The following is a 16,993-nucleotide window of genomic DNA, read 5'->3' as shown; positions in this document are numbered from 1 at the left end:
CGCATTAATTTGCAGCTGATGCATATCCTTACCGCAGATGTCGCAGTGACAAGTTAGAATCAGCATTAATTTGAAAGGTCATGACCCAATGCATTGCAAGTTAAGTTTGCATAACAGATTTGCAAAGTAATTTAATCATGTGATGTAATACAACGCCTAAGTTTGTGGAATGTTTTTCTCCCACTGCTTTTTTAATTCGGAATTGTGCAAATCTCGCTGGTCGAAGATCCATTAATTTTGCATTACTGTATTGTTTCAGCAAATATATCTTGTAAATACAAGCTTCTAATAACATGCCTTATTTTCTTTTAATAATAAAATATAAAAATAATAGATTAAGAATGGTTTATTTTACTATGGTTTTATTAAAGAATGGTTTATTTAAAATATCACATACTTTAAAGTATTACGCATCAGAAAGATCATTTTGCTCTCTTTTTACGAATAGTTTAATAAAAAAAGGCATTTGCGTTAATGCAATTGTTTCATGTCAGTAAATAGTGTATGTAAGTTTCTAATAGCATGCTTTGTTTGCTTTTAATAATAAAATATGAAACAATGCACTTAAAAAATGTTTATTTTATTATATTTTATGGATCAATTTTTTTAATTTAAAATACAGCACACTATATAGTATTACGCTTTAAAAAAATCTTTTCTCGTTTTACTAGCAGTTCAATAAAAAAAGGCGTCTTTTAAGTTGCAATTAAAAATACTTTTATCAATCTCCGAAACACTGAGCATTTCTTTAAAATTGCAATTGATTGACATTTGGTATAAATGACATTCGAAAATAGTAAATTTCTGAGGAAAATGATAAAAAAAAAACATCTATTTCTAAAAATAATGTTAAGCAGATGATTTTTTGACACATTGCAAATCTTTTGATACTTTAAATTATTGATGATATTTTTTCTGAACGAAATGTTATTTTTAACTTATCACATTGATGTTTAGTTAAGGAAGTTGTTTATTTTAAAAAATTAAAATAACTTTTAGATTTTGTAGCTTGACGTTTTTAGTCATAAGTATTTGAAACTAGAAGCTTTGCGAAGTTTCATTTTCATTAAAAAATTTAAACGCGGAAGTCAAATAGATCAAACTGACGCTAAAATCTAACCACCAGTTTGTATTCTTCTGATAAGTCTTGAATCGATTCGGAAATAGAGTACTTTACTCCCGATTTTCGTCTTGAGTTCATTTATGAGTGAAGTGTACTTGCTTGTCTATGTCTTCGTTTCTGAATATTTTATAGAAATAAGTACTATTTATATATTTATGGAAATAATACTAAAAATTATTTATCCTATTTTAAATACGTTGGGTTTCCCGTACCTATAAGAAATGCAGTAAACGCAAGTGTAAAAAATTACTTGTAGTTTGTCAATTATCTTAGCTTCAAATTTTCTATTACAAATAGTAATTATTCGACTCAAAAGAATTAAATTTATCGATCTTTTGGTTATAATAATGCTTTGATAATTTTGGGGGTGTTTTTTTTATAAAACTTTGTTAAACATAAAGGGACATTTGTATTTCATAGCAGAATGTTAAAACAGTTCCATAATTTAATAGTTTTGCTTTCTCTTTGTGCAAGTGTATTAATACGTTGAACGAAAGATATAGATAGAATATTAACGCATTTCATTAATTTTCGTTACAGAAACCTCCGCTAATCAATTTTGGACGATTCTACTTTGAATGGGGAAATGAGCAGTGAGCAGGAGCAGCGATTTTACGGTGTTCTTTGTTAGACGTATTTTTCTTTTAGCTACTCTTTTCAGTCTTATTAGTTTGCATAAACTTGAATAAAAGCGTCTATGTGTTATTTAGTAAGAAGTAAACATTTTCCCCTCTATCTTCCCTCCAGCCGATATTTCGATAAAATCAAAACCAAGTGGAGCATGCGCAAATGCGCGGATGATTTCAGTAACTGAAAACAGACAGTATCTATGGCAAGCATTTATCACCAATAATGCAACAAAAAAGAAAAAAGAAAAATACCGAGATGCGGATATATCACCCATTGGTGTATATCCGCCATATTAGACTTTCCGTCATATTAAACTTTCGCTAGATTACATTTTTTAAATTTTTTTAACAACAGTAATAAAAATGCGCCAGTATAATTCCACCAGCTGATGAAGTGTTATAATGATAGGGAAAAAGTATAACAAATCTCTAATATGCCATTTTGCTAATTTTGAAGTTTTTGGAAGTTTAAAATAATTGTCTGGTTTTAGGGGCTATATAGTGCTTCGAAACATTTAAAAAAAAGCTGTAAAATATCAGAACTAGAAATAAAAGCATACAATATAATCTTATCTAAAAATTCGTGATATTCGTTTTTCATACTCAAGATACCAAAACGCCGCTCAGTAAAACCAAAAAGACAGGGTTAAAAATATTTTCGGATTGGAAATGATGGCTTAAAAATAACAAGGAATTTCCTGGATACAAACAGGAACAATATATAAGATTACAAATAAAAAGATCTAGAAAATAAATTATGCATCAGCATTTACAAGATATAATACGACTATGAATATAATATATTTTCTATACACTCAAAAATTTTGGGTATTTTGCATACTTTGCTCGTAATTTAACATCATCACTATGCTTCGTTTTATTTTTGCTCGTTTTGTTCGTAATTTCAAACATTCGTCATCAAAGTTTTAAAAAATGAACTCAAAAATGTAACTTTGCAACAAATTATGCATATTCTCACCACTTAGATTAAAAACGCTTCATAATTACATAATTATTAAAAGATGAGTTAATAGAACACTTTTATTTTAGGAATTATGAGAAACTGCATTGCATTATTACATAAAATTTTACTTATTTGTAGTAACTGAATGAATTTCATGATAACTAGCTTTTTAGACACGAAATTTAGTGTTCTTTTGCATTTAAATAGATTTTTTTGCTTTCCTGTATAAGCTGTTGCATATAAATTTCGCAAATCTTAGCGATAATCCAAACACCTGGCCAAAACGCAAAAATAGTCAATGTGAACGCCGCAATACTGTCATGTTGTATGAATATTAATGACACACCCACTTGAATGTGCTACCACGCCAGCAGTATGACGACCTTGAAAACTTTTGAAGCGAGTGAATTAAAATAATTTAATTAAATACTTGATTTGAGGACAAGTTTGATACGCCAATTGTTATTTATTAAATGAGTGCTGTAATTCTACCTTGCAAGGTTACTGCATTTCCACTTTTTATGACACGTTTCTGGTGTTCTTTTATTGTATGCTCTATTTAAAAACACCATTTAACAATTCATTCTTGCTATACTCGACTTGGAAGAATATTGTAGTTTTAGAATATCTACATGCAAAATTGCAAGTCATAACGCATTTCGGTAAAATAAAAATTATTGTCTATATGTGATTTAAGGGGCATGCGTGTAGTATTTATTGGTTAGTTAATACACTAAACACTGATGAGGCATATATCTGAGGAGTAAAAAATGAAAACTGTAACTTATAAAGCTAATGATTTTGTTTGAAGTTTTTGCTCTAATTACAAAACGCACACAAAAAAAACTTAGTAGAAAATCTCAAACTGATAAAATGAAATGTTCATGGGAACATTTTAATTTCCAAAAAAACACACACACAGTTGTCGAATACGAGCGTGTATTAATCAAATGTGTGGAAAGCGATGACTCGGAATTTGAAATAAAAGATTGAAAGAAGTATGGCCTTTTTCCGAATAAAAATTTACTTCCGTTCAACTAAGAATTTACTGACTTTAATTTATTTAAAAAGGATGTATTTTCCTGGGGTGTAAATTAATTTGTCATCAGTTCATGAATCCTAGCACTTAAAAATATTCTAATAGCTAATGAGTCATTTGTGAAATTTAATTAACACATTAACTTCTCGCTAGATTAAATAAAATTGTTAAAAAAAGGAAATTTCTCAATTAAAACTCTAAAATGCAGTAAACTCTTAGTTTAACCGAACGCGAATGAATGAATTTCGGATCGGGAAATCGGACAGACTTCGTATTTAACGGACAGAATTTTATTATAGTAGCCATTGTAGAAACAGCACTTTCTGAACAGCAATTTAAGTTTGAAGCTTTTTTTTTTTTTTTCGCCTTACAAATGTGTAACTGTTAAAAGATCCTTTTTGCTAATATAAGTGCATTAAATATTTAAAACTTACAATATATAGCCCAATTTCAAACGTAATATCCTATTTTAAATATTGTCTAGGACTCAATTCATGATTTATTAATTAATCCGTTAAATCCAAAGTTCGAAGCATATTTAAATCCCTGAGCTTTAGATCAGTAGAAACAGAAAAAAAAAGGGCCAAAATTGGTTATCAGTAATAATCTCTCCTTACATTAAAATATGCGACCTACAGTTTTAAATCAAGCGATTCTCTTGATTGGGGTTTCTTGGATCTTCTTCAATTTTGACACATTTTAGGTACAGAAAATTTTTTGAGGTTCCGAAAATAGTTAAATAATATAGAAATGTCATACTAACCAATTATTAATGGACACAAATTTAATTAAGAGTGACTATTATTGAATCAAGACGATTTTCTGAACTTATTTGATTTTTCAAATATTTAAAGAAAATTTGTAACCCTAATATTATACTTTGCAATCAGATTAGTTGTCACTCTCCACAGTTTAAGAAGAACTACAATAAATTCCGAGATGAAACAATCAATATTACTTTTAAAAAAATTCGCCAATGCATAAATTATTCTTCAAGTCAAAATTAAGAAAGCAGAGTAAGAAATTAAGAAAGAAATAATTAAGAAAGAAGTGAGGCAGAGAAAGGAATACCGAATGAAGAATAAAACAGTAAGCAAATAAGTCTGAGCTTTCAGTATCAGACTGCCTCGATTTTCTGATTGATGAAAATCAGAACCTCTCTAACTGATAAAGAGCATTCCAGCTTTGACAGACTGATTAAATGATTAATGCAACTCGTGTATTGTAAAGCGTGTAAGTGATTAATTTAACAATGAATTAATTGATTAACACCTGATTTAGTGTTTGGAAGAAGTCTAATGCATCAAAATTTATTTAAAGTGCGCATACATCTTTTAAGGTGACAGTTATGATTGTAGAGAAATTATAATGGAACTAATTCTAAACTGAACTCAATGCTAAATTTTTTTACAATTTTTATTAAGAAATTATTTTACTTTATTTGGTATGTAAAGTATTAACCAGTTAACTGTTTTGGACGAGTATACTTGTCATGGAAAAAATACAACATTCTGCGTTATGACGATTTTATTCAATGACAATTATTATATTTATATAATAATTGTTTAATTATTATATTTATAATTAATTATTTATTATATTTATATAATATATATTTGCTTATGACAATTTAGATAAGCATTTTCCGAAGAGATCGAAACAACTAACTGGATAATTTTAGTATTACTTAACAGTGCACATTAGGAACCACAAAAATACTAAAAACTATGTGATATTTTAATAATTTACTGAACTTTTTAAAGAAAAATGCCAGGTTACGAATGTTTGAAATACTGAATTACCTCACAATAGCATTCAGTGAAATAAACATTTTGTTGGATTTTAAAATCAAGCTAAAAGTTGAAAAAGGAAAATACAACCCTCCGAAATCAAAAATTTAAAAATGATCTTTATTTTGTCATCTAGTAAATAAAATTTTAAACCCCTTGGTGGTTTTTTATATATTTGATACTCATATTTGTTAAAATATGCTATTGCGTAAGGAATATGTTTATGCGTAGTTAGAGTTGTGCGCATTCGCTCATGCTGCTCAATTATTCCATCCAGATTTTATTTCTTATAAAACCAGGAAAAAGAGCAGTTTTGAACGCAAACAACTTATTGAAATAAACCTACTCGAATAAACACGAAGGCCGATTCTATACATGTTTATTTTAAAGAACCCCAAGAAGATAAGGAGTGGTTAAACCTTGAATACTGAAATAAAAAGGATGGAATACTCATAAGCGAGGAGGATAATTTTCATCGAATAACGAAGGAGGTATGTTTTGAATATTCTTCGCCCCCCTGCTGAGTATATTTTTCGTAACAAATTGAGGACGGAAAACAGTAGGAATTAACTCCTCCAAAATATGAATGATTTTTTTATATAATTATTCCATTTACCATTATTATGCTTAAGTTATAAAAAAAAAAGATAATTCATATTTTGGAGGAGTTAATTCTTACTGTTTTCCGTCCTCAATTTGTTACGAAAAACCCTTCATTCTTACAAGAATCGATTTTTGAAGATCTATGGCAAAATTTTAAGGTAGAAAGATTTTTATAGCACTATAGACATCAAAATATTTGTAAACAGGTTTTATATACAATTTTAATTAATAAAAATAAAAATCATCAAAAGGAAACGTATTAATGCGTTTACAAACTAAAGCGATATAAAGCATTCATTTAGAAAGTCTTATACAAAGCAAATTGATATTTTTGCACTTAACTTAAAATTGTTGTTGGCTTTACTTCAAATCGAATAATATACCGCATTCAGTGCTTTTTTACTTTCTTGTCGTAACAATGAATTATGCGTACCATTATTTGTCTAGTATCTATCCATTCATCTTAACATTTCTCTATTTCAGCAAAACTTAAACTTTTAATTTTATGATAAAATGTTCATAAATTGTTTAATAAGTAGAAATTTCTTCGTAAATTATATGTTAAATAATGTGAAAACACTCCGGAAATAAATGAAATTTCAGCACGAAGAATATCTAGAATGTTCAATTATTAGCATTATTCTTGTTGATCTTAATAAAGCCTTCTACAGATAAAGCTTTAAAAATAAAAGAAAATAAGTGGAATAGAAAAATGCTAAAAAATGAGTGTAATTCTATAAGAGACAGTCGCCAAGCCCTTTTGCAATACGCACTCGAAGAAAAATCAGAGCAACTTATTACGAACTTCCTACATATTCTGAGGCTTTATCGTCTTTTCCAATTAATTTCAGAAACTCCGGCAACAGAAAGCGATCAATCAATAAGCATTATATCAGATATCAAATTTCACTTTTCCTGTTGCACTGTTTAAATTATGGAAATTAAACAATCGCAGTTATTTCAGACAAAAAAAAAATTCTGAATCAACAAGAACTTCTGAAAACTGCACATTACTTCAAAAGTATGACTAAAACATCTCTGTACGAAGTAAAAATGAAGCAAAAATATATATGAATCAACTAACGTGTTCATAATTACTTGAAAACGAAAGAAACGAGGTAAAATGAAAATTTACAATTGCAGCAAAATTTGCAAAGTACGAAGATTATAAATTACATCGAAACAGGGCTCTCTTAAATCATATTTGGATTATTTATCAAAATCTCTTGTTACATATTTTTTTAATTTCGTACAAAAATTCCTTTTTTATACAATATTATTTAAAAACACTTAATGAAAATGATCTTACTAAATATTTTCATCCAGTACTTTTCCAAAAGGTCGAGCGAGTCAAATGATCGATGTATTTTTTCAATGTCTAATGGTATGAAGAAACGAAGATTAATGACATAACAGCCGTTAATGTAACATCATCTAGTGATGTTCTTGATTTAGGATAAGGGTGTTAGCATATTCTAAGAAATTTTAAAAGAGACGTTATGTGTGTAGGCTAATGGCAAAAAAAAAAAAAAAAAAAAAAAAAAATCTGGATTTTCGTTTGGTTTTGGCATGGATAACAAACAGCGCAATATTTTAACAATTTCCATAATGTTGGATGTTTTTAAAATATCGCACAAATATTATACAACATATTAAGCTATTTGGAAAAGATACGGTTTGTTGTTCAAAACTCACAAGTAAGAAAAATAGAAATTTTCTGAAAGTTAAAGTTAATTTGATTGAACTCGATTAGTTTTTAATACTAATTATACTTTATAAGAATCATGACTCACTCACTGAGTTAAACAGCGAAGAAATCTCCCAGCTCCACGTTGATCAGGAAATGTCATTTGCATAGACAAAAATTTATGCAACGGCAACAGAGAAAAATTGAATTCTGTAAGATCTCATCTCTCAACCTCTGAGCAATTCAAAAGCCTCCGTCAAATATATTGAGAACTGTACGGTTATTGAACACGATATCAGTCTAGACCATGACACTTCCGCTACCATAACTCGTCAAAGAGGAGTTGTAATTCAGTCTAGACTCTGATATTCGACATACCTTCACCTGGGAATTTTTTTTCCAATCTCCCCAACATAGGACGGGTAGAGAAATTCTGACAGCAGACTCAGTTGTCGAATATCTGTAGCGTAAATTGGTAATAAGGTCAATTTTTGTGAATGCTGTTCAATATTGGCCTCGTATTGTAGTGAATTTTCTTGAGGGTGAGGATATTCGCCAGATGGATTAGTTGGCCATCTAGATATCTAGACCTTATATTGGAAATATCTGCAGCCCAAGTTGCTACTCGATTCATTTTTGTGAATGCTCTCCAATGTAGGCCTCATGTTGTAGTGAATTATCTTGAGAGTAAGGATATTCGCTAGAATTATCTGGCCAGCTAGATGCCTAGATCATATCCCAATTGATCATGGATACAAAGCTCTTAGAAGGACAGTTGCAACTACCACATACTCCGAGATTCATCCAAGAGCTGAAAGATTCGTTGCTGCATGGAATTAATTAATTGAAATGGAATTAATTTCCCATGGTCTCTACCAACTGATTCCTTTTGCAGTGTGTTGCTACTTTGTGAGATCTTTGGAACAGTGAAAGGGATAATACCTCTGGTAATGAGTTTTATTTGAGTATTCTGATTGCGTCCCATGGCTTTAATAAAATGTACATTTTTCTTTTGCTTAAATGCTTATCAGTAAGTACGTTTCCATTTGTTTTTCAAAAATTCGTCCAAATTTGTTCATTCTTTCAGTTTTCAGCATCGCTTTATTTTAGCCTTTAAGTGAAATTTTTATAGCTTTAGTAATGAATTTGTTTCTGTAACAAGACGTGTCGAAATATCAATAAATGATGTAAACAAACTGCACCTTCGCCGGATTTTTATGTGTGATAATGAGCAATAAAAACATGAATGTTCTTTCAAATGTTCTCATGTTCTTTCAAAACTACAAGCGTTCAATCAGAGATTATCTTCCAAGTATAAGCATCTTTAGATAATAAACATATGAATGATGCAATCTTGTTAAAAATAAATTTAAAAATTATTTGTTTGTTTAAATAATGCAAATTAAATTGCTTTTAAGAGCCATTTAAAGAATGCCGCTTTCAGCACATACGCATTTATCAAACTTCCGTTCCAGTTTAAATTTGTGATGGGAAAAATTGCCTCACAATTGATAAAAAGAGATCATTGCTATATCTGATGAGTTAAATTTTAAGAAATTGTGTTACATCCCTAAGTTTTAAATTATTTCAACGATTTCTGTAATTCTGCAAAGATTTCTTGATTTAAAGTTTGATATCAAATACATATATTGCCCATTTTTAACACGCGTTTGTATATAATAAAAGCAATTCAGTCTCTGCTGTAAGTAATATAGACATATTGCTTTGAAAATTTATAATATTATTCATGCATAAAGAAGAAAAGTTAGAATTATCTGCTAAAAAATGTTGCGGTTAATTAATAATAATTTTGAATATTTCGTTTTTGCAGAATTTCATTATATTATTTATGAAGAGTTAAAAACACGCTTTTGCAATTGGACTCTTTTTCTTGAAAGGCTTGTAAACGCTTCTGTTCATTCAAATAAATTTATGACGCCTAATTAAATGCTTCATCATTGTTTGTTGTCTTAGGAATTAAAAAAAAACGAAAGCAATGTTATCAAAACTGGATTTCATAATTTAATACAAATGTACTATTCTTACTTAAAAAATTTTACCTAGATATTTAAATTTGGATCACTCTTAGTGCTTATATTTTTGGAATTATGTGTCAGTTCGTCTTTACATACATGAATACAATAATTCGTTTAGACGGATGAAAATTCTTTATGGGACATGTATATCCAAAATGTCGATCAACATCAAGTTTTAGACTAACTTCATTCAAGTGCGGTACCCGGTTATCTATTGTCTGGAAATACAAATAACAGAAAATAAAATTGACAAGTGAAGTTTGGTATGCAGTCTTTATAATATAACACATCGATTCTCTTCACTGATGGCGTTCTATGGAGAAGTATATAAAAATGTAGAAGAGAAAACCTCCCAATTTTTTAGCCGAAAAATGTGGCTAGAAAGCTTTTATTGTCCATCAAATTAGAATTTAAAAGCGAGTTATATTTAAGTTTTCACTCGTGCTTTAATTTGATTGCAATATAATCCAAAATCCATTAAAAGTGTTAAATCTTAAGCAATGCATTTCTTCCAAAGATAAATGTACTAATTAGAAATCTTGATTAGCGGTATAATCATCACGGCAAAAAAAATCAAATTTATTTAATTTGCTGAATCATCGATTGTCATCAATCCAAACTCTTTAATAACTGAAAAATAACATCCACTAATTTATAAATAAAATTAAATGTAATGAAGGATTCTAAATAATTTGCTTGTCTGCACAATTGTTACTTCATAAACTTGCTTCTTGTTACTTCATAAAATAAAGAAACCCATTTATTAGATCAATTGTCGGCACATAACTCCTATACCAATAATGAGCTTTATTAAAGATTATAATTCTCAATAAGCTGAATTTTCAAGAAAGGTAAATAAATCCAACATTTTTCAAGGACTCAATTTGAAGTTGGTGTCAGGTTAGAATGCAGGTCTCCAAAACAATGTATATTTAATTCGCACGTTACGCTCATCCAGTTATACAGCATTAGTCATAACAAGATTATTAACTACGTAGTCTACAAGACTACAAATCTACTCTCGTAGTAGGCAGTCAACATGTTAAATTGACTTGTTACACATATTGGAAGCCGTTGATGTATGTGCGAATTATTTTATCTATGTTTCCTTTTGAAACTATTCAATAAAAACCTGATTTTCATTTTTTTTTTTTTTTTTGTCATTTTTAGTAAAAAACAGACGAATTGCGCAAACGTCTTCTTTTCAACAAAAATTATCTTTCCAATTCTTTGAAAAAAAATCGAAATTATTCACTTTACAATTTCTTAGATTTTAACATGAAAATTTCAAAAACACATCTTATGCGAAGTTCGCGCACATACCCATTAAAAAAATGAATCTAAAGTGCATATATGATCTCCGTCTTACAAAGTCGTAAATAAATAAAAATTGCAAAGATTTTAATCTTCAGTTCTCTGTTAATTCATATTTTCCGGGTTTTTTTTTATTTTTGATTTTTTATTATTATTTTTCTAGATTGACAGAAATATAAGATTGTTTAATAATGCCAAATTGCAAACGATATTTTTTTATGATTACACACGATATTTTTTTTATGACTGCACGATATTTTTTTTATGATTGCAGTAAATACTAATGTAATCGGAGGACTACTCTCTGCCTCACGAAATTAAATGATTAAAAAACTAAAAATCACAAAATTGTTTATTCTTTCATTTTGGACATTGATTTTGACCTTAAACCTATAATATCCGTTTGCGCAAATTTATTTATATGCTTAAACAACTTAACGAAGTTCTCAACGTTCTCTGAGTATTTCTGTTTGTATATTCTTATGATTAATTTTAAATGGCTCGTAAATTTAACTGTTAGAATGTGTTGACGCAACAACGCAACACATGGCCGAATATAATTCGTGTGTCATAACATAACCAAGCAGCCTACTCACTCCGTAAGATTATCTGTATGAAGAGCCCATCTGTATACCGATCACATCATGTTACGGGTGTCTGCCTTCAAAGAAGAGAATCAGTAACTGTAGTGAATCTCAAAACTAAACATGAGAAAGTCAAGCAATAACTTTTCCAAGAATCTGTATGTGTTATCACAAAAAGATGCTTTGTATTTGACATAAAACATCCTGCTTAATATTTAAAAAAATATCAGACGACTGTCTTTATGCTTTCTTAAAAAAATATATCTATATTTTTCTTTTCTTTCGTATTTCAAAGGAATTTTGCAAATTTTGCTGTAAAAGCAAAATGTTGCGGCATTTCGTTTTTTCTTTATGATTTGAATGCTTTGTTACTGAACGACAATTCACTACATACCCTACGTATTTGAAAATGCAAAATGTTAATATTGTGATGTATTTTGAATAATCTTTTAATCTTGTTATTTAATCGTAGTTTTACTAGAATTTCGACTGTTAATACGTGGAGAAAAGTGTAAGCTTTATTTTTTTTTTTCATTTGTATTGTTTGATAGATATTTTCTTCATTAATAGAGCTTTCTTCTTTCTCAATAAAGATTTTTTTCTTCACAGAAAAATGTCCATTTTCATATAAAGAGAAAAGAGAAAAAACTACATGACACATATCTTCAAAAACTCCTCTTTCCGTAATATAGTTAATTTTTATTTTTACGATTTTTTTTCGTTTTAAAAATTAATTGAATACGCAGCTTTATTTTGATTAAAATTCCTGCGCATACTATTTATAGACTTCTGAAAGAAAAAGTACAAATTTTGAATTCCCCTACCCCTTAAGAATCAAATTTCGAATGATTTCATTTAAAAGCTCATTTTTTTTATTCAATGATGTTTTTTAACAATAAAAAAATCCATATACTAAAAAATACCAAAATAAATCTAAAATATATCAAGAGAAAAAAATGTTCCAGTATCTTTTTACAATTGTCCGTACGACTAAAACATAACAATAGCAAATGCGCAATTTTATACGAGTAAAAGTAAAAATATTTCTTTGTTTCAGGATACATTAAAAATTGGTAGAATCCTAAATGGTTCCCCAAATAAAATTGATAATACAAAATAATTGTAATAATAATAATAAAAAAAATTGAAACTATATTTTTAATAAATGGAAAAACTATACTTTTAATAAATGGAAGAGGGTTACTAAATAATACGATTATATTCCAAAATAAATTTAACGGAGAAATGAAATAAATTTACTACTGAGGTCTCTTCGATGAAGTCAAGTTCGGAAAAAGCTTGAGATTGATAAAAGTTGTGTTGATTGAAAAATCCCAAGAAAGATTTATAGATCCCAAGAGAAAATGCATCAAACGCAGTATGAAAAAGCATCTTGGCATGAATAATGATAATGCTATGCTTCATAAGATAAAAAGAATTAGCGGAATGTTTAGAAATACTGTTAAAAGACTAATTGCAGCTGCAGTTTGATGAAACGAATAGGCGCAAAAAATAACATATAAAAATTCGATGGAGGTTTTTCTTTCAATTGCTCCAAGCGGATGTTATTATATAAACATCCATAGTTGGTTGCAAAAAAGAAAAAGAAAAAAAACACAAAATAAGCCTCGAATGCAAGGAATCTGATATAAAGGTTTGGTTAAGCAAAAATAATAGATTAAAAATGTAGGAAGCTGTTTTTTTTCCAACAAAGAAAAAAGTTTTGGTGTTATTTCCCTTCTTTAACTGCTGATTCAATTAGATGATGCATGGAGAGTTTGAGCTATATTTTATGGTTTGGAAATGTTGCAACGTTTTGACTTCATTTGTGTGTATTCAATAGTTAAAAAGTTCGAAAATTACAACTTAACACATATATAAAAATTAGGGAGAAAAAAACAAAAAAGGAGAATTCTGGAATTAATGTAACTTTTGAATCTTACATTTTTAATCTAAGAGATTCATTCCAATAGTATGTAAACTTGAATTTTTTTATTTGTAATAAAGAATTCCATGATCCACAAAATAAATGTTCTTATTTTATGATAATAGAAACAGAAAATATTGATATGAAAAAAGTGAATTCTAGAGGTTCTTATCATTAATAGTAATAATTTTAACGACTTAAATCTTACACATGATTTCAGACTTAAAACAAAATCATTTCATTTTTGTGCAATTGTTTGAAATTTTAATGATACAACATTTTAGCAGCTATTATTCATAGCTTTTCAAATGGTTTAACTTTAAAATAATTAGATTAATTTTAAACTATGCATTTAAAATTTTCTATAAATGTTATTTTTTACTTAACAATGTAAGGCTAAAAAAATTCCTTATTCTTTAAACAGATTACTTTTGACATTGTCGTGCTTAAAAATAAATAAAATGTTTTCAAAAATTTTGAATTTTAAATAATAAGGATAGACAATTTTTCTTTAAGGTTAAAGATAACTTTTTTATATATTAATTCCGAGTCACATTCCTTGCATTTTTTTTTTTTTTTTTTGCCATTTTTACTATTTAATAGTTTCAAATTCCAAATTTTTGAAGTTTTTACAATAAAAAAAAACAAAATAATGAATAAATATTTAAAGCTTTGAAAAATAAAATTTTCTTACATTTGAGTATACATATTCCTCAATGTGCAATTTTATCAATTTTTATTCTTATTTAGAGTTTTTGCTACATAATAAAATTGCTGCCAATGTCTAGAATTGATGCTAACTACTACAAATATAAGTGGAAATATATGAAAGAAAAAAATGAAATAATATTTATGTTCATTTCCTGATTACCGTCACTAATGGAAAAGAAAAAAATTTGGCTCCTACATTCATACATTCTAACAAATTTTTTTCCAAAAATAAGACTTTTCATTAAATTTATACTTTTAAAAAAAATAATTTTAGAATAAAATTTTTTTCATCAATAAAATGTGCTAATTCATGACTTACCGCATTACGTCTGTAAAAGTCTGTGAGCGCTGAAACAAAACACAGCTTACCGGCAGAACCTCCGACGTTAATTTAATCCGCAGGTTTTTCTTACACGAAAGATGTCAAAACATAAACAAAATCTTTTTCCCAAAGGGAGCTCCTACGTTTTTTGGTAAGAACCAGTCAGACGGTTTCCAAAAAAACCAAAGAAAAAAAAAAACGTTGCTCTGAAGCAGAGCTTCCTACACGCGGTTGCGGCTATCGTTGATGGTTGAGTACGTATGGATGTTCGGCCGAAAAACTTTCTGAGCAACAGGTTCGTCGAAAGTTTTTCCCCTTCTAACTGAACGATTTTCCCCAGATGTGCTCTTTCCCCTATGACCTAACTTTCCCTTGATGGCCGTCAAATGATCAGTGAAAACGGAGCTTTTACTATTGCAGCATTCTTTATGCTAGAAAAGGAAAGCAAAAGCGGATTTTTGATCCTTCGAAGTAGCAAGCTCGTATTTGTACACAGAATGATTAAGCAGTCATAAACACGAAAGTAGCTAAATCTGGCAAATAAGGATTCGTGTTTATACAAAGAATTAATAAAATATTTGTGAATAAAAGAAATAGAATGAAGTAAAAGAAAACTGAATAACTTAAATAATTAGATGTGAAGTATTTTTATCCACAATATGGATATACTGATGCAAATTAATTTTAAGTAAAACATAAGATAATCATTTGATTTGAAAAAATAGCGACAAAATTGAAGAATTTATTGATCAAAATTACATACAGAACAATCAAATTATTTTGAAGCAGCAGCATTTAAATAAAATATCGTTAACCCTACAATGCATAGTGTAGCCATTTGGTTGCACGTCTTTAATTCCATTAAAAATTCACGTAACTGTTTCAAAAGATAACAATGAGTGTTTGATAATCCTTAAATGTTTGATAACATTAGCAGGACACATCGATATATGGCAAGAATGGAACTAGAATCAGATTTAAACTGAAAACTTAGAAAAATCCCAAAATGGTGGTTATATGAATAATTCTACCATTAAAAATACTCTAAAAATGTTTTAATTCTATTGAAAAAATATATTGGGAAAAAGAGACTTTAATTTTTATTGCAGAATTGTTGCAATGTAATTTGTGTCGCTGGCATATTGTTTTCATAATGTAGCCAATTGGCACATTTTAATTATTTTGTTAAAATTTCACCAGAATAAATAAACCAAAAATTTTTGTAATAATTTTCTTAAATTATATGCAATTATTCAAAAGACGTTTTTTTTTTTTTTTTTTTTTTTTGTAAAAAAAATAAAAGCTCATGCATTCTAGGATCAAACATTTCCACTTCAGTATCTCTTCAAAAAGAAGAAAACTCTTGAATACGTATAAAATATTTTTTTAAAAAAAATAAAAATTATTTAAAGCGTAGAAAAAGAAATTGCGCCCATTAAGAAATTATCCGTCGAATTCATTATAATAAAGTTTTAAAGGAAATTTTAACGACATTTTTTTTTTCTTTCAAAACGATTTTCTTCATAAAAATTTTGTTTACTAACTCTGAAAAATGTAACAACATGCCTTGTTAATATTTCTCAACTCCATCTGGACTCCTAACACAGAAATTAAAAAGCCTAAATTTAAATTATTTTAAGATTTTACTTCTTTGGTTAGTTCAAGTAACACAAAATATCAACTAAAAAAACTATTCACCAGTTTGTAATGACGAAACCTCAAAAGCAATCCCGAAATGCATCCAAATCATTAAAATTTTGTTTCTGTTTCACAATTTCGCGCATGATTCTTTTCACATTAAGAGTAAATTTACATATTTAATTTACTAGAAAAATCCACAAAAAGTTTTAAAATGAATTTTTTTGCTAAGTTGCTCAAATTATCACCCAGTTTCAAAATTCTTTTGAAATTTCTAACTGATTGACTTGTCTTAATAAATTCGGAACTACAGGTATAGTATTAACACAAAATAAATCTAACATGAAATTTGGCATCGTTTCTTAATGATAATTTTAACAAAAAAAATTTATAACATGCAACCGACTGAAAAAGGGATAATTATTATCACTATGATTTTTTTTAAATTAAATAGTTTTTGGTTATTAAAATGTATTATTTAATGACTCAATTTTCGATTGCTTCAATTTTATTTAATAATATAATTCTGGGCTACTTACATGCAATATTTAATGATTCAGCTTTCGGTTACTTCAATTTTATTTATGTAATTTTTGACTACTTAAATATACAATTTAATGATGGAA

The 16,993-nt window shown here is 28.2% G+C and overlaps 1 protein-coding gene across 1 annotated transcript in view; it reads right to left on the bottom strand.

Moving 5' to 3' along the window:
- Nucleotides 1–14,971, bottom strand: part of LOC129958297 (formin-J-like) — a 154,865-nt gene extending 139,894 nt beyond the window's left edge. The window contains exon 1 of the mRNA XM_056070684.1: nucleotides 14,727–14,971. The gene's annotated coding sequence lies outside the window, so the exon portion shown is untranslated. The remainder of the gene's footprint in view (nucleotides 1–14,726) is intronic.
- Nucleotides 14,972–16,993: the final 2,022 nt, after the last annotated feature.

This window comes from Argiope bruennichi, chromosome X1, assembly GCF_947563725.1.
Source record: "Argiope bruennichi chromosome X1, qqArgBrue1.1, whole genome shotgun sequence".
Classification (NCBI taxonomy): domain Eukaryota; kingdom Metazoa; phylum Arthropoda; class Arachnida; order Araneae; family Araneidae; genus Argiope; species Argiope bruennichi.
Note: the sequence above shows the minus strand (reverse complement) of the source record. Positions and strands in the feature narration are given on the sequence as shown.